The sequence below is a fragment of the Hemiscyllium ocellatum genome, chromosome 6, assembly GCF_020745735.1.
Source record: "Hemiscyllium ocellatum isolate sHemOce1 chromosome 6, sHemOce1.pat.X.cur, whole genome shotgun sequence".
Classification (NCBI taxonomy): Eukaryota; Metazoa; Chordata; class Chondrichthyes; order Orectolobiformes; family Hemiscylliidae; genus Hemiscyllium; species Hemiscyllium ocellatum.
The window spans coordinates 79,824,788-79,843,682 of NC_083406.1; the positions used below are offsets into that span (position 1 = coordinate 79,824,788).

Sequence of the window (18,895 nt, forward strand, 5' to 3'; positions counted from 1 at the left end):
CACTGTGGAACACCACTGGTTGCAGGCCTCGAGTCCGAAAAGCAGCCCTTCGCCACCACCCTGTCTCCTACCATCAAGCCAATTTTGTATCCAGTTGGCAAGCTCTCTTTGAATCCGACGTGATCTAATTTTACAAATCAATCTAACATGCACAAAGCCATGCTGACTATCCCTAATCAGTCCTTGCCTTTCCAAATACATGTACATCCTGTCCCTCAGGATTCCCTCATGTTGCGGCTGTACAGGACATTGGTTAGGCCACTGTTGGAATATTGCGTGCAATTCTGATCTCCTTCCTATCGGAAAGATGTTGTGAAACTTGAAAGGGTTCCGAAAAGATTTACAAGGATGTTGCCAGGGTTGGAGGATTTGAGCTACAGGGAGAGGCTGAACAGGCTGGGGCTGTTTTCCCTGGAGTGTCAGAGGTTGAGGGGTGACCTTATAGAGGTTTACAACATTGAGTAGTATGGATAGGTTAAATAGGCAAAGTCTTTTCCCCGGGGTCGGGGAGGGCATAGGTTTTAGAGTGAGAGGGCAAAGATATAAAAGAGATCTAAGGGGCAACTTTTTTACGCAGAGGGTGGTACATGTATGGAATGAGCTGCCAGAGGATGTGTTGGGGCTGGTACAATTACAATATTTAAGAGGCATTTGGATGGGTATGTGAATATGAAGGGTTTGGAGGGATATGGGTCTGGTGCTGGTAGGTGGGACTATATTGGGTTGGGATATCTGTCTGGCCTGGACAGGTTTCAATGCTGTACATCTCTATGACTCTATGCAGAATCTTGTCAAAGCTTTACTGAAATCCATGTAGAAAATGTCTGTGGCTGTGCCCTCCTCTCTCTCTTTTTGGTTAAGTGCTCAACAAAACTTAATCAGTCCTTCCTTCTCCAAATACATGAAAATTCTATCTCTCAACATACATTTCAACAACTTATCCACCACTGATGTCAGATTCACCAGTCTATAGTTCCCTGGCTTTTCCTTACAGCCTTTCTTAAATAAAGACACAACGTGAGCCACCCGCCAGTCCTCAGTCACCTCACCTGTGGCTGTAGACGATACAAATATCTCTGCCATAGGCCCCACAATTCTTTTCCTAGCTTCCCACAACATTCTGGGATACCATTGATCAGTTCTCGGAGATTTATTCACCTCCAGCACCACCTTTTCTGTAATGTGGACTGTTTTCAAGATAACAGTATTTATTTCTGTACATTCCCTAGCTTCCATGTCTTTCTCCACAGTAAACCTGACATGAAATATTCGTTTTAATATCTCTCCCATCTCCTGTGGCTCCACACGTAAACGTTGCTGTTTTGCTCTTAATGTACTTATAGAATCGCTTTCATAAAAGTGAAGCTAACATGGTCATTCTAACACTTGAGACACTTAACAAACAATTGAGGTATTTTTCAATGTATAATTTTAGTTACAATGTAAACTTTTGCTATAAATTCTGTGTCTTACAATTGTGTACTTCACAATCACCTGATGAAGGAGCAGTGCTTGGAAAGCTAGTGCTTCCAATTAAACCTGTTGGGCTATAACCTGGTGTTGTGCGATTTTTAAGTTAGTTCAACTGAAGCATTCAGAAAGAAATTATGTCAGGCAGTGCATTTCAGAATTTAGCCACCATGAGAGAGAACATTTTCTTGGATCACTTGTTTTGCCAATTACTTTAAATCTGTACCTCTTGGTCTGAATTATTTCACAAGTTGGTATAGTTTCTCCCATTTTTGAGTAGCTCAATCAAACCTCCTCTTGGCCTTCTCTTCAAAGAAAACAACCCTGACTTGTCCAGTTTATTTGCATAACTGAATTTCGTCAGTATTGAAGTTTACCATCGCTGGAATCATTCTCATGAATCCTTTCTGTACTTTCCCAATGCTTTCACATCTTTTTTGGCATGACACCCAGCACAGGACCCAAAGCTCCAGCTAAGACCAGATTAGTGTCTTGGACAAATTCCTTGATTTTTGAATTATACACCCTTTAATAAAGCTTAGGATACTGCTTACTTTATTAACCACCCTCTTAACTTGGTCCTGCCACCTTCAATGATTTCTGCATATGTGCACGCCGGTACCTCTTCTTTCCTGTATTGTCGTTTGAGTTGTTCAGTTTAACTTTATTTTCTTTGTGTGCTTCCTACCAAAATAAATCTCTTCATATTTCTCATCATTGCATTTCATCTTTCATTCTACCAATTTGTGAGTGCCTTTTTGACACTGTACACTATTGCCTCAAGCTTCCAAATTTTGTATTATCCAAGGTCTTGGACATTAATCAGTCAGAGCAATGGTCACAATACTGGCTCCTGGAATGCTCCATTACAACCCTCATTCCAGACTGTAAACATCCATTATACATTATTGTTTCCTGTCAAGGCATTCCCCTATCAAATCTCTGATTCTATCTCAAAGAAATTCCAGCATGTTAATTAATTACTATTTTCTGTTGACTTTTTAAGAAAACCATTTAATGCTTTTCTTCATTTCCTACAGTACAGGAAGCTTCTGTTTGCTATTTATTGGTGCTGAGTTCTGCTTCCTAAGACTAACACCTTTAGTGTAGTCAGAAATTGTATGACGACTGGTTTTGTCAAGTTCAGTCACAGGGAAGCTTCTCATAGTCCTTTGATTTGCCTCTGGCTAATTTTGTTTTTGGAGGAAGTGAAGGCTGCAGATGCTGGAGATCAGAGTCAAAACGTTTGGTTAAGGAAAAGCACAGCCGGTCAAGCAGCATCCGAGGAGGAGGAGAGTCGAAGTTTCAAGCATAAGCCCTTCATCAGTAATGTGTGAGCTTATGCTTGAACCGTCAGCTCTCCTCCTCAGATGCCTGACTGGCTGTGTTTTTCCAGCAACACACATTTTGATTTGTTTTCGGATTGAGTATTAGTTAAGAATTACGTCTGGTTTGTTTCCAATCCATTTGCCTTGCTAAGTGTTGTCCTCCACATTCAGCGTCTGGAAGCTACTCCAGTAACCTGTGTTGTTGATACATTTTGTTGATGTTGTTTCTCTTAAGTGCAAAGACTGCCATGTTACTCATTGTTGAAGAAAAGGTTCAAAGGATGTAATGTGAGTATTGTACTTTCTGTCTGGTTTGTACATCTTCTCTTTTACCTAATGAAGTACTTATTGACCGTTTCAATATATGTTGTAGGACTATTCAGCATTCTGTCTAGTTACCCAGTGCTGGATCAAGTTACGTCACTGAGAATTTCTTTCCTTTTATCAAAAAGTTTGTTTTGTCATTTTGCATACAGTATTTTTGGTTGTATCTATTGCAGATTTTGTTTCGAGCCTGTGTAATTTTAATTCTGTGCCCATTCACTTCATCATGTATAATCTTTCTTGGCTTAGGGCACAATTTGTGAAATCCTTCCAGTTTTTTTGGTATCTTCAGACCACATCTGCAGGACGTGCACCCAACTCCAGCTCCTCGAAAACCGAATTACGGAACTGGAGCTGGATGAACTGCGAATAATCTGGGAGGCTGAGGGACAAACTGAGAGGATGTACAGGGAGATGGTCACTCCTCAGACACAGGATAAGGACAGCTAGGTTACAGTCAGGGGGAGGAAAGGGAACCAGCAGATAGAGCAGGGATCACCTGTGGCCGTTTCCCTCCGCAATAAGTATACCGTTTTGGATACTGCCGGTGGGGACAGCCTACCAGGGGAAAGCCACAGTTGTCAGGTCTCTGGCAGTGAGGCTGAGAAGGAAAGTTGTTGGGGGAAGAAGAACAGAAAAGCACCTAGTGGTAGGGGACTCAATATTTAGATGGATTGACAGGAGAGTTTGTGATCAGGAATAGGACCCCTGGAAGGTATGTTGCTTCCCCAGTGCCAGGATCTGGGATGTCGCTAATCGAGTTTACAGGATTCTGAAGAGGCAGGGTGAGCACCCAGAAATTGTGGTACATATTGGCACCAATGGTATATCCAGGAAAAGGATTGAAGATCTGAAAAGCGATTACAGAGAGCTAGGTTGGAAGCTGAAGAGCAGGACGAGTAGATTTGTGATCTCGGGTTTGCTACCCGTGCCACGAGTCAGTGAGGTGAGGAACAGTCAACAAGTGCAGCTTAACACGTGGCTGCGAGGCTGGTGAAGAGGGCCGGCTTCAGATACTTAGATCATTGGGATGTCTTCTGGGGAAGGTGGGACCTGTACGTGAAGGACGGGTTGCACCTGAACTGGAGGGTCACAGATGTCCTGGGAGGGAGATTTGTTTGTGGTTTGGGAGGGTTTAAACCAGTTTAGCAAGGGGGTGGGAACCAGAGCTACATACCTGAGGCGGAGGAGGAGTAGTTGTAGATGGGCAGTGACAGGATGTAGTGAATCTATTGGGAAGGTTTTTTTTCACATGGTGAAACAAAGAGATTGGTTAAAGTGCGTCTGCTTTAACGCAATGAGTGTCAGAAATAAGAGTGACGAACTTAGAGCATGGATGAGTACTTGGAACTATGATGTTGTGGTCATAATGGTGACGTGGGTTTCACAGGGTCAGGAATGGTAGCTAGATGTTCTAGGGTTTTAGAACATTTAAAAAGAACAGGGAGGGTGGAAAAAGAGGAAGGGATGTAGCGTTGCTAATCAGAGAGTGCATCACAGCTACAGAAATGAAGATTATTGAGGAACGTTTGTCTACTGAGTCAGTATGGGTGGAAGTTAGGAACAGCATGGGAGCAACCACCTCTTTGTGGGTTTTCTACAGACACCCTAATAGCAGTAGGGAGATCGATCATTCTCTTATTCCTCACGTATGAGTAAAATGTGTTTGGGTTCTCCCTAATTCTTCCTGCCAAGCCTTTTATCGAGCCTCCTCCTGGCTCTCCTCAGTCCATTTCTGAGCTCCTTTTCAGTAAGCCTGTAATCCTCTAAAGCTGTGCTAGATCCTTGCTTCCTCCACCTTACATAAGCTGCCGCCGTCCTTTTGATGAGAAACTCCTCTGTTCTCATCATCCAAGGCTCGTTAAGGTTACCTCTTCTTTCCTGTTTAAGAGGAACAGATTTGTGCATCACTTGCAACAACTGCTCCTTAAACAGTCTCCACATGTCTGTTGTACCCTTTCTGTGGAACAAATGCTATCAATCTGTACTTCCCAACTCCTGTCTGATAGCGTCATACTTTCCTTTTCCCCAATTAAATATCTTCCCTTGGTAACTGCTCTTTTCCCTCTCCAAGGTTTTGGTAAATGAGAGGCTATTGCGGTCACTGTCACCAAAGTGTTCTCTCACAGCAAGATCTGACATCTATCCTGGCTCAGTGCCGAGCACCAAATCCAAAATGGCCTCTCCCCTTATCGGCCTGTCTATATACTGAGGGACGGATTGCACCTATACTGGCAAGGAGATTTGCTAGAGCTGCTATGGAGGATTTCAACTAGCAAGGTGGGAGTGGGTGGGTGGGAGGGAGGGGGGTGGTGGGACCCAGGGAGATGGAAAGAGATCAATCTGAGACTGGTACGGTTGAGAACAGAAGAGAGTCAAGCAGTCAGGGCAGGCAGGGACAAGTTAGGACTAATAAATTAAACTGCATTTATTTCAATGCAAGAGACTTAATTGGGAAGGCAGATGAACTCAGGGCATGGTTAGGAACACGGGACTGGGATATCATAGCAATTACAGAAACATGGCTCAGGGATGGTCAGTGCTGACAACTTAATGTTCCAGGATACAAATGCAACAGGAAGGATAGAAAGGGAGGCAAGAGAGAGGGGTGGGGGGACGGTGAGTGGTCTTTTTGATCAAGGATAACATCACAGCTGTGCTGAGGGAGGATATTCCTGGAAATACATCTAGGGAAGTTATTTGGGTGGAACTGAGAAATAAGAAAAAGCTGACCTTTATTGGGATTGTATTATAGACCCCCCCCCCCCCCCCCCCCCCCCCCCAAAAAATAGTCAGAGGGAAATTGCGAAACAAACTTGTTAGGAGATCTCAGCTATCTATAAGAATAAAAGTGTGGTTATGGTAGGGGATTTTAACTTTCCAAACATAGACTGGGACTGCCATAGTGTTCGGGGTTTAGATGGAGAGTAATTTGTTAAGTGTGGACAAGAGAATTTTCTGATTCAGTATGTGGATGTACCTACTAGAGAAGGAGCAAAACCTCATCTACTCTAGGGAAATAAGGTAGGGCAGGTGACTGAGGTGTCACTGGGGGAGCACTTTGGGGCCAGCGAACCATAACTCCATTAGATTTAAAATAGTGATGGAAAAGGATAGACCAGATCTAAAAGTTGAAGTTACAAATTGGAGAAAGGCCAATTTTGACGGTATTAGATAAGAACTTTCAAAAGCTGATTGGGGGCTGATGTTTGCGGTAAAGGGATGGCTAGAAAATGGGAAGCCTTCAGGAATGAGATAACAAGAATCCAGAGAAAGTATATTCATGTTAGAGTGAAAGGAAAGGCTGGTTGGTATAGGGAATGCTGGATGACTAAAGAAATTGAGGGTTTGGTTAAGAAAGAGAAGGAAGCAGGTATGGCCAGGATTGTTCGTGTGAATCCTTGGAGTATAAAGGAAGTAGGAGTAGACTTAAGAGGGAAATCAGGAAGGCAAAAAGGGGGACATGAGATAACTTTGACAAATAGAATTAAGGAGAATCCAAAGGGTTTTTTACAAATACATTAAGGACAAAAGGGTAACTCGGGAGAGAATAGGGCCCCTCCAATATCAGCAAGGTGGCCTTTTGAGTGGAGGCGCAGAAAATGGGGGAGATACTAAATGAGTATTTTGCATCAGTATTTAGAGTCCTAGAGATGTACAGCAAAGAAACAGATCCTTCGGTCCAACCTGTCCACGCCGTCCAGATATCCCAATCCAATCTAGTCCCACCTACCAGCAAGTGACCCATATCGCTCCAAACCCTTCCTATTCATATACCCATCCAATACCTCTTAAATGCTGCAATTGTACCAGTCTCTACCACATCCTCTGGCAGCTCATTCCGTACACATGCCACCCTCTGCGTGAAAAAGTTGCCCCTTAGGTTTCCTTTTATATCTTTCTCCTCTCTCCCTAAACTTATGCCCTCTAGTTCTGGACTCCCCGATCCCAGGGAAAAGACTTTGTCTATTTATCCTATCCGTGCCCCTCATGATTTTGTAAACCTTCATAAGGTCACCCCTCAGCCTCCGACGCTCCAGGGAAAACAGCCCCAACCTGTTCAGCCTTTCCCTATAGCTCAAATCCTCCAACCCTGGTAACATTTTCGTAAATCTTTTCTGAATCCTTTCAAGTTTCACAACATCTTTCCGATAGGAAGGAGACCAGAATTGCACGCAATATTCCAACAGTGGCCTAACCAATGTCCTGTACAGCCGCAACATGACCTCCCAACTCCTGTACTCAATACTCTGACCAATAAAGGAAAGCATACCAAATGCCTCCTTCACTATCCTATCTACCTGCGACTCCACTTTCAAGGAGCTATGAATCTGCACTCCAAGGTCTCTTTGTTCAGCAACACTCCCTAGGACCTTACCATTAAGTGTATAAGTCCTGATAAGATTTGCTTTCCCAAAATGTAGCATCTCGCGTTTATCTGAATTAAACTCCATCTGCTACTTCTCAGCCCATTGGTCCAACTGGTCCAGATCCTGTTGTAATTTGAGGTAACCCTCTTCGCTTTCCACTACACCTCCAATTTTGGTGTCATGTGCAAACTTACTGACTGTACCTCTTATGCTTGCATCCAAATCATTTATGTAAATGATAAAAAGTAGAGGATCCAGCACCGATCCTTGTGGCATTGCACTGGTCACAGGCCTCCAGTCTGAAAAACAACCTTCCACCACCACCCTCTGTCTTCTACCTTTGAGTCAGTTCTGTATCCAAATGGCTAGTTCTCCCTGTATTCCATGAGATCTAACCTTGCTAGTTAGTCTCCCATGAGGAACCTTGTTGAATGCCTTACTGAAGTCCATATATATCACATCTACTGCTCTGTCCTCATCAATCTTCTTTGTTACTTCTTCAAAAAACTCAATCAAGGTTGTGAGACATGATTTCCCATGCACAAAGCCATGTTGACTATCCCTAATCCGTCCTTGCCTTTCCAAATACATGTACATCCTGTCCCTCAGGATTCCCTCCAACTACTTGCCCATCACGGAGGTCAGGCTCACCTGTATATAGTTGCCTGTCTTGTATTTACCGCCCCTCTTAACCAGTGGCACAACATTTCCCAACCTCCAGTCTTTCAGCACCTCACCTGTGACTATTGATGATACCAATGTCTCAGCAAGAGGCTCAGCAATCACTTCTCTAGCTTCCCACAGAGTTCTTGGGTACACCTGATCAAGTCCTAGGGATTTATCCACCTTTAACTGTTTCAAGACATCCAGCACTTCCTCTTCTGTAATCTGGACATTTTGCAAGATGTCACCATCTATTTCCCTACAGTCTACATCTTCCATATTCTGTGATAAATGTGAAGAGATGCATTTTGGAAGGTCAAACTCTAATGCTGTATATTGGATTAAAGACAGGATTCTTGGCAGTGTGGAGGAACAGAGGGATCTTCGTGTTCAAGTGCATAGATTCCTCAAAGTGAATAGCGTTAAGAAAGCATATGGTGTTTTGGCTATCATTAATAGGGGGATCGAGTTTAAGAGCCCCGAGGTTTTGCTGCAGCTCTACAAGTCCCTGGTGAGACCACACTTGGAATATTGTGTCCAGTTCTGGTCGCCCTATTATAGGAAAGATTTGGAGAGGGTGCAAAGAAGGTTTACCAGGATGCTGTCTTAACTGGAGGGATAGTCTTACGAAGAAAGGTTGACTAAGCTTGGACTTTCCTCTCTGGAGAGGAGGAGGAAGAGAGGTGATCTGATTGATATATACAAGGTAATGAGAGGCATGAATAGAGTCACTAGCTGGAGACTTTTCCCCAGTGCAGGATTGACTGGCATGAGGGGTCATAGTTTTAAGATACTAGGAGGATGGCATAGAGGAGACTTCAGAGGTAGATTCTTTACGCAGAGAGTTGTGAATGCATGAAATGCATTGCCAGCAGTGGTGGTGGAAGCAGAGTTATTAGGGACATTTAAGTGACTGCTGGACATACACATGGACAGCAGTGAATTAGGGAGTGAGTAGGTTAGGTTATTTTATTTTAGGTTAGGAATAGTCCTCTGCACTGTTCTGTGCTGTACTTTTCTATGCTCTATTTAAAATCTTATTCCAAAAATGTCCTTCAAGAAGATGATTTTTTTTCTGTGTTTCTTCCTGATTTGTCAATATCAAGGCATACTTAATACCTGTACTAGGCAGACTCAGCAGGTCCGGCAGCATCTGTGAAGACAGAAACAGAGGTAACGTTTCAAATCCAGTATGATTCTTCAGAATAGAAAGACGTTAGAGAACTGTTTATTCGAGTTTAGATAGAGGCAGAGGATGGTATTTTCAGTGAGTATTTCCAGAAATATGTTTTGATTTCAAGGGAGCAGAAGGTGTAGAGGCCCAGTGCAAACGTCGATGTAAAATGTGTATAAATTTAAGGTGTGAAAGGGAGAGAATGGGTCCTTTCTACTAAGAGCAGTATGAATCGGGCAAGGATTTGAAGGGGGGAGGGCGGGAATGTTTGTAAAGTATCTAAGGAGAAAGTGGGGACTTAATTCCTTGAGCTTGTGTTGTGCTTCATTGAAACATGTAGCAACTCAAGACAGAAATGTTAACAAGACAGCAAGATGTTTTATTTGAATGACAAGCAACTGGAAGGTCGGGGTTGTTCTGCGAACAGAAGCATTCCGTTAAGTGGTCACTAAGTCTATGTTGTGAGCAATGAATGCAATAGACTAAATTGTAAGAGATACAAACAAAATGCTGCTTCACCTCCTTGGAGCTTTGGATAGTGATAAGATGAATGGTCCCTGTAGAATGCTGAGGGAAGGAGAAGTTGTTTGGAGGTGGTAGAAACCATGGATGATTGTTTGAATGTGGGGACTTATGGATGGAAAGTGAGGATAATAGAGATCGAAAGGGGTGAGAGCATAATGGGGAGAGATGGGCCAGACACAGTGGAGAGGTAGTCCTCCGTTAAAGAAGATGACTGAATTGTTAGTGAAAATGAGCTGACTCTTTCCTTCTTTCTGTCTGAAACTCACTGTTCTGTAAATTGGGTCCAGTGGGCTCCAAGAGTTTGTGTTCACTGGCACACATATATCCAGTAGTCTCTGACCTGGAGTTCTCAACCCCAAGTTAATGTTTTGATGGCATGGGTTTGAATCTCATGGCAGCTGGTAAGAATTTGAATTCAATAAATTCCCCTCCCGTGTTGCTGTTCGACCTTACCTTGTCTGGCCTGCACTTAATTACCCTCAAATGGGCCTAGGAAGCCATTTTGAATTGTGGCGTAATGGCATAATGGAGGGGATGGGCAAAAAACCTGGGCCAGGCAGTGAAGTCCATATCCTACAAACAAGTAAAAAGAAAAACAAAAAAGCATAGTGATCAGAGATTAGATGCTCAGAATTGATTGACATCTAGAATTGAGGCAGACAAGTGCTCTAAACCCTGTTTCTCTCTCATAATGTTGGCAAAAGGATTGAGCATATTTGGTGCGTGTTATGTGATGTCAAGGTGACTGGGGGTCTTCATGCTGAATCAGTTTTCTTTCAGTGAAACTTTGAAAATAGATTTTTCTTGTAAAAATTTAATGCAATTAATTTGTCAGTCTTTCAATTTCAACAGCAGTCAAATTTAGGTCTTCAGACTGACATTGAAGAGGGTTTTGGACCCAATCAAATTTTGTCATCCAAGTTAGAGGAAAAGGATGTAGCATAAACCTCCAAGTAGCTGAAATATCTGGTCGTTGACAGTGGGATACTCAAGTTTCATGATCAGGCACCAAGTTGGGTGAAAGAGTCGAAATTAACATCATACAACTCTTCAAAATGTAATTTTCTTCATGAATGCTGTACTTCTTTGAAATTAGAAAGGAGGCAAATCTGATTTTTGACACTGAGGAAAAACAATAACATCTATTTTTGTGCAGTCCATTAAAAACAAGTGGTATGCACAACAATTCAAAAAATTGTACCCTTTCTTTTGACAGCCAGTGGACCTTTTTGGGAAACAATGAAACATCATGATCAGACACCACTGTCTTCACGCAAGAAGCGAGTGAGACTTAATGCAGATCTCAATTGATGTGACCCACTGCAACTCCTCACCTTGTTCTGTTTTTAGTTCTTTGGTTTCGAGTTGTTCCCTGTGAATCATACAGAGTCCAAAGAACAGAGGGAGAAACTTTATTTCCTAAGATAAACAGGCTTATCTTGTGGCATGCTGTGGTTTGAGACCTATTAGTATAAGATCCAACTTTGCAATCAAAGGGAACACTTTCGTTCTCTACTCCTTTTGAATTGTCTTTGGTGCAAAGCTCACCTCAAAAGGTGTTCTTTCAGCTATTACAGAAACATCTCAGGTGCACTTAATATGAACCGTCCCTCTTTGTCATTGGAAACCATGAGCATTTTTCCAATATATTCCTTATAGAGTTTTTAAGTGCCACTTAGGTTAATTTGACTTCATACTTTCACTTGACAGCACTTAGAGCCAACTTAGGCACTTTGGCTGCAATTTGGATTTGGTAAAAATGCAAATTAACCCACACTTGAGGAAATCTTTGTCATACTTAAGAACTTGTTTGTGACAGTTGGGTGCACACATCGCAGCCAGAGATGAGACCTCTGAATTCATTCCCTTCTAATTCAATCTGTTCCCTGCTGCACCACGGCTAGAGGCAAAAGAATCGGGTATGTGCATATGATGAAAGCTTGAAGCCAATCCTGGCCATGACCCAAATTGCTTACCCTGCAGTCATATCCAAAGACTTTGGAACCTCTGTTCTAATCTTAATCACTTGCCTCTACACAATATACAGATTGCCTTATGGTGATCTATTTTGTTGAGAGAATTATATGTACATATTTATGGATATTCATACTTTATGATTTGAAACATGTGGTATTGCCTACAAGCCATGAGTAAATTAGAAAGTCAACTTGTTTGTGAGATTGTCTAATTGTATTCGGGGATATGGGCCAAAGGCAGATACGTGGACTTGGGCCAATCGATTAACCGTGATTCATTGAAGATGAAACAGGCACAAGGGGCTGAATGACCTGTTCCTGTTCCTAATTTCCCAGATGGATAATCATGTGTGCACTTAGACTTTTGACACCCGTGGGATGGTTTCTACATCACTTAATGTACCAGCTTTAAGTTTGATTTTGATTTAGCTGAAGTGAGAGCTTCAGTAATGTATAATACAGCAAATGGTGATGCCACGAAGATTAGCCATGATTTAATGCTTCAAAGCTACCTAAAATTGGTTGCAACTGATCTTCCAATAGTAAACGGCGTTTTAATATTAGACAGCTGGATAAGTGTTGCTGCTGGCATGGTTATGATTCATCAGTAATGTTGACAAATATGATCAGATCATAAGATGAGCATTTCAGATACAGTATGCAGTAGTGTACATCTTCAGCTTTGTGCATATTCTTTGAAAGAGCTTTTCTAATTCAACTTCAGTATAAAAATTCTATGTTGAATTCTAGTAAGTGTGGTAGACTTTGAAAGGAGTAATAATTCATCACTAAGTGAGAACTAGATGCTGAACTAAAGGTTTGACTGGTAATAAGCAGGAAGGAATGCAAGCCATTTGTGGTATTCTTTGAGTAATTCTAAGTGGGTCAATAAATGCAAGTCTTCGTAGAAATGTTCTGAATATTAACTTCAGTATTTAGTTTAAAATAATTAATTAGGAATGCTTGTACAGCTTTTTAAAAGAAACTGCTGGGAGGATTTCCACACAGAATTTTGCAGGTTACCTGACACACATTTCTATTTGAGAATTTCAGGAGACCTGTGTTGTGAGGTTTTGCTATAGAGGTTACTCATTACATTTATTGTATGACTTATTGTAATAAACTATTTATTTGAGTTAGGAGACCATAGTTTTGGAGGTAGCATGTTAGCACGGAATGTTGATTTTACCTAACTAATGGAATAGGATTACAGACATTGAGAAGGTAAAGACAATGTAGATGGGAAAAAATGGGAGAAAATGTGAAGGAAGAATAGGGGAGCAGAATTTTAAATGGAGAAAGACTGCAAAAAAGTGCAGCATGGAATGATTTGAAAGTCTTTGTGATCTTCACAGAAACCTTGAAAGTCCTTGTAAATGAATAAAAACAATATACAGGTAATAGGGAAAGAAGATACTGCCATAAGTAGGCCATTCAACCATAGACAGGAGGCTAGAAGAACACAGTAAGCCAGGCAGCGTCAGGAGCTGGAGAAGTCGACATTTTGGGTGTAACCCTTCTTCAGGACTACTTCAGTAACACATTCTCCTGAATTGTTTCCTCCTTGTAGCTGGTGTAAGCCCCTCCCAAAGACACAGTACAAAGTTACACCTTCAAGAGGAATCTCTGACATGACTTCTGTCAGGCAAATGCAAGAAAAATTTCAAGAGCACTGCGAGATTGTATAGTGCATTCACAAACATGACCGAAGCATTTGACTCTAGATTAAAAATCCCTTTGTAAAATCCATTGAAGTTTAAGCAGCAAATATCCAGTTCCCCTATATACTTGACTAACAGTAGGACTTGTGTACAAGTTGGCTGAGACTTATAGGCAAAAAAATCCTTATTCTTTCTATTTACCACCTATTTACTGATGAAGTCCATGCTCACTCTGGTGCAAACCTATTCATTCAAAAGTGGTTGTTCAGCTCCTTGTGTTTGCATACATAAAGGTATGCTATCAAGGCCCCCATATTGGTATTTGTTACAACTCTCCAGTCCTGATTTCAAGCATGGCAGCATGGTGTCAGGGAGGATCAGCAGAAATTAAAGTTAGTGAGATAAAGTTTGGAGATTGCAAAGGGCATTAATATGTTTCAATAGATTACTTCTCATTAATCTAAACAGTAGTGAACTGAGGCACAATCTCTGCACTCTTTCCAGGTATATCAGCCAAGTGAACCTTCTCTAAATCTAATAAATTCATATCTTTTCTTAACTGAGAAGACCAAAATGATATGCAGTAATCCAGGGTGACCTTGCCAATATTCCATACAACTCTAACAAAACATTATGGAGTGTGGGCCCTTATTTCAATGGGAATTAAGCTTGAAATGAGAAGTTGTCATTTTTTTTCATAAGTTTGCCAGGGTTTAGAAGCCAGTGCCAGAAAGGTAGAGGCAGAAAATCTCATTTTGGAGGTCCTGTAAACCACTAGACTTTGGACCAAGAGATAGAGGCTTTAATATGGTTGAATATGTCTGTTTGGTCAGTTTGGTTATGATGGGCCACATGGTTTCTGTTACGATGTAAATCATTGAATTTCATCACTTAAAAAAGCTGTGCAGTTTGTAATCTGCTGATTTTTTGTTTTCCCCAACCATACCAGACTCTACTTATATTTGAAGAAGCTTTAATTTGCCGCTGCTGTTGTCTCCTGTTTTGGTGTTGAAAGTACTTCTAAAGAATTTATATTAACTTGATTTAAATGTGCAAATCTTCTTGCTTTTATGTAGGTATTGCAGTTTCTTCATAGAGACAAAGTTCTACAGCATAGAAGCAGATGCTTTAGTCCAACTTGTCTGTGCTGAACAGGTATTCTAAATCAATCTATTCTCATTGGCCAGTATTTGGCCCATATCCTTTTTTTAAAAAAAACTTTTCCTATTCATGTAGCCACCCAGATGCCTTTAAAATGTTGTTATTGTACCAGGGCCCATCACTTCCTCTGGCAGCTCATTCCAGATAAGCACTATCCTGTGTGCAAAAGTTGTCCCTGAGATTGCTTTTAAATCTTTCCTCTCTCCCTTCAACCTATTCCCTCTAGTTTTGGATTCCTCTACCCTGGGAAAAATATCTTGGCTATTCATCCTATCCATGCCCCTCATGATTTTATAAACCTTTACATGGTCGACCGCTGACATTTCCAGGGAAAATAGCCCTAGCCTGTGTCTCCCTATAGCTCAAATCCTCCTGTCCCAGCAACATCCTTGTAAATTTTTTCTGAACCCTTTCGAGTTTAACAATATCTTTCCTATGGCAGGGAGACCAGAATGTCACAAGGTATTCCAAAAATGGCCTAACCAATGTCCTTTATAACTGCAACATGACATTCCTAACTCGTATGCTCTGCACTGATAATCGAGGCAAGTGTACCAAATGCTGTTTTCACTACCCTGTCTACCTGTATCTTCATTTTCAAGGAACTATGAACCTGCATCCCAAGGTCTATTTGCTCAGCAACATTCTCCAGGACTTTACTGTTAAATGTGAATGATGAATAATCCACAAGAGTAGCACTTGATGTCAATTCATGGTAGAGGCTGGAAATTGTTTTGACGTGATCGTGCTGTCATCCATTTTAATTTGATTCATGAACTTACCTTACACATGGTATGCAACTTGCCAAGAGATAGTCTTGTAGCACGTTGGCTTAAGATTTCCTTCAGTACCTGGGCTGAAGTAACGTAAAATAAATTTGTATGGACCACACTTGTTCTGGGTTAGTCTGGAGATAAAATGAACACAAACGTTAGGAATTCCAAGACTTTGTTTGTCAAGGTTGAAGGAATCAATGTGCTGCTGCAGAATATATACATCAATAGGTAGTGTACCTGGCTCTGGGCCAGAAGCTCAAACTTGAATCTTGCTCCTAGATTTGATGGTGGTTATGTTCATAACATAGCCAAACAGGTTGGTTGTCCTGCTAATATGACTGTGGCAGGGTGTGTTCTTCTGTCTTTCAGGCAGGATGTGACAATCTAATTGCACTGTTTTAGGGCATAACCTGGTCACGCCCTGTTGTTTCTGGGTGGCATGTGACTTTGGGGATGTGGCAGGGGTTTGCATCTTGCGTGCATGACTGACTGTGATGTAAAACCCTGAATAAAAGGGCAGATGGTTCCTTTGTTCAGGAAACCTCACCTGACACACTCCGCAAGCTTCACAAAGAGTGTTAAGTGACCCTCCAAAAGCTTGTACTTACTGAAATACGTCGTGGCTGTTCAGAGGTTGGCATACTACAGTTGTTGAACATGTTTTGCTGGAAAAGCGCAGCAGGTCAGGCAGCATCCAAGAAGCAGGAGAATCGATGTTTCTGGCATGAGCAAGGACTCATGCCTGAAACATCGATTCTCCTGCTACTTGGATGCTGCCTGACCTGCTGCGCTTTTCTAGCAACACATTTTCAGCTCTGATCTCCAGCATCTGAGGTCTTCACCTTTCTCCTAGAAGATACTACAGTTGCATCAACCTTATAAGAATCTCAAGAAGGGAACCTCACAAGACTGAAAGATTTAAAAAGGGTTCAGAGGGATAACTTTTATGTAGAGGATGATACCTATATGGAATGAGCTGCCAGAGGAAGTAGTAGAGGTGGAATACAATTACAACATTTTAAAAGGCATTTGGATGGGTACCTGAATAGGACAGGTTTAGAGGGATATGGGTCAAATGCTGGCAAATGGGTCTAAGTCAGATTTGGTTGTCTAGTTGGTGCAGACCATTTGGATCAAAGGGTCTGTTTCTGTGCTGTAGGGTTCTGACTCTTGTGGTCAGCCAGAACCTCCCTATGTTAAAATTCTCTACTTGCAAGCTCTTGCCATAGGCTACATTCCTTAATAAATGAGTTCCTTCCTTCACAGGCCTGTTGGTGACTTGTGTTAATCTCTTAGATGAAGTACTTTTAGTATTAAGGGCAAGAAGCAAGGGTCACTTGAAAACTGTGCTACATGAATGTGATCTTAAAATTTTGCTATGGTACATTGGTCTCATGAGAAATGGACTTTAATTGCCTTTTTGGCTCTGCTCCTTTTTAAGTATTGGGACGATTGGAAAATTATTTACCCAAAGTCTTGTAGGCTTGAGTGCATTGATTTGTGTAGATATTGAGTCTCCTCCCATTGCAGCTGTTTTCAGTGCTATTTTGATTTGCCTGTACTTATACAATATATTCAGCGGTATGATGACGCAGGTTTGATTTCAGCCTTCTGCGACTGTGTAGAGTTTGCATGTTCTCCTCGTGTCTCCCTGTGTTTCCTCCGGGTACTCTGGTTTCTTCCCATAGTCCAAAGCAGATGAGATAGATTGGCCATGCTAAAAATTATCCCTTAGTATCCAGGCATGTGCAGGTCAGGTGGGCTAACCATGGTAATAGTGCCATGTGGGGTTACGGAGCTGGAGTGGTTCTGGTGGGGTGCTGTTCGGAGGGTTGGTAAGTCTTGATGGGCTGAAATAGCTTCTTTCTGCATTGTAGGGTTTCTATGATTCGGTGATTTTCTATTTTACAGCATTAGATGTTCTTTAACATGGTATACTCTCTTTTTTCCAATTTTAAATTGATTACTGAAAGTATTGTTTGTGTTCCAATGAGGCGAGCGTTTAATTAAGGGGAGAGCTATTTAGCAAAAGAACATGGTCTTATCATTCTACACTGGCAATTTGCATTTATATTATGCAATGCTTATTAATCTTCCAGAATGCCTTGCAGAGATGTTATCACTTTTTCTTAAAACTTTGAAGTGAAAGTTGCTTGATTTTCCTTGTTTACACTCTAAATTCATTTAGCTGCTTTTGGGAAAAATATATCTTTGCATATTAGATATTACCTCTTATTTTAAATTTTATGAAATATGTAACCACTTCACAAAACTGGAAAATTCTTGATGGCCTTGACATATTACAACCAGTAACTTCAGTTTCAAGTTGATTTTTCTTAAGCTCTTAAGGTTACTTACTTGCTTGCTAATGGAATCTGAAATGTCATTTTTAATCAAAGTATACAAACTGCTTGGGGATCTCCTGTGGTACACTGTTTGTGTTCCTATTTCTGGGCCAGAAATTCCAGGTTCAGGTCCCACCGGCTCCTGAAATGTGTAATAACATGCCTGAATAGACTAATGTAGAAAATATCTCCAAATTGTTAAGGAGATCCAAAACAGAAACCTCTGTGGTAATGTTGCAGCTGCAATATAAATTTACTGCAGCCTAAAAATGAATTTTTTCACGAGGCAAAAATACTTTCTAACTGACGGCTATAATTTAAGTTACTGGTGTGTTTATGAACAAACCTTAAAAGGATTGTTTTTACAATGTTAGTTGATGATGATTGAAGTTTCAGTACACTACTAGTTTAGTTGTGTGATGAGTAAATTAATATATTTGAAATTCTGTTACTGAGTTTCACTAACATGTATACAGCCATAGGTTTTTCCCTTTCTCTATTGAAGCAAAACATCCTCTTGCTCTGATCTGAATGCCCGCTACATTTGCACAGCTCATATATTTGCACTGGTATATGCTAGCCCATTAAAAGCATCTGCTTGTTTGCATGGTGCTAGTGTATAGGAATTAAGCATCATTTGCACCAGGAGTGCAGAGGTCACTATTTTCTGGGCAGGGTCAGGAAGAAGCATTTGTGTCCGAAAATAGTGTCCGAATGACCTGTTGACGTCCATGACGTGCAGTTGCGTAGTGTGTTGCAATGAAATAGAAGACTGATCGTTTGATAAGCTACGGTACAGTGTTGACACCAAAAACAGTAACAAAAACTTCTGATCTCAATTTTCTAACTTCAACAAAGAGATAAAATGCACCGAGTTGTGTGGCTACTTCTAATTATAGTGCTCCTGTAGGTGTATGATTTGTTTCCAGCTTAAAGATGCCCCCACCAGTGGGGAAATGTATCTGAATCCTCAGAGGAATACCTACTTTCTAACAAGTTGTTCACTGCTCTGCAGTGCAAATCTCTAGACTGAAACATTCATTGAAAAGGTCAGGATCCAAACAAAAGTGGTATATACCTCTACCTTTCTTGCATCGGGGTACCTAATGCCATGAAAGAAGT

The 18,895-nt window shown here is 41.3% G+C and overlaps 1 protein-coding gene across 2 annotated transcripts in view; it reads left to right on the forward strand.

Annotated features, from left to right (window-relative positions):
* LOC132816771 (probable ribonuclease ZC3H12C) overlaps positions 1-18,895 on the forward strand; it is a 77,206-nt gene that overhangs the window by 31,229 nt on the left and 27,082 nt on the right. The window contains exon 1 of one of the 2 annotated variants that reach the window (XM_060826702.1): positions 14,607-14,646. The exons of the other annotated variant lie outside the window; for it this stretch is intronic. The gene's annotated coding sequence lies outside the window, so the exon portion shown is untranslated. Of the gene's footprint in view, positions 1-14,606; positions 14,647-18,895 lie in introns of those variants that run through there. 2 annotated transcript variants of the gene reach the window in all.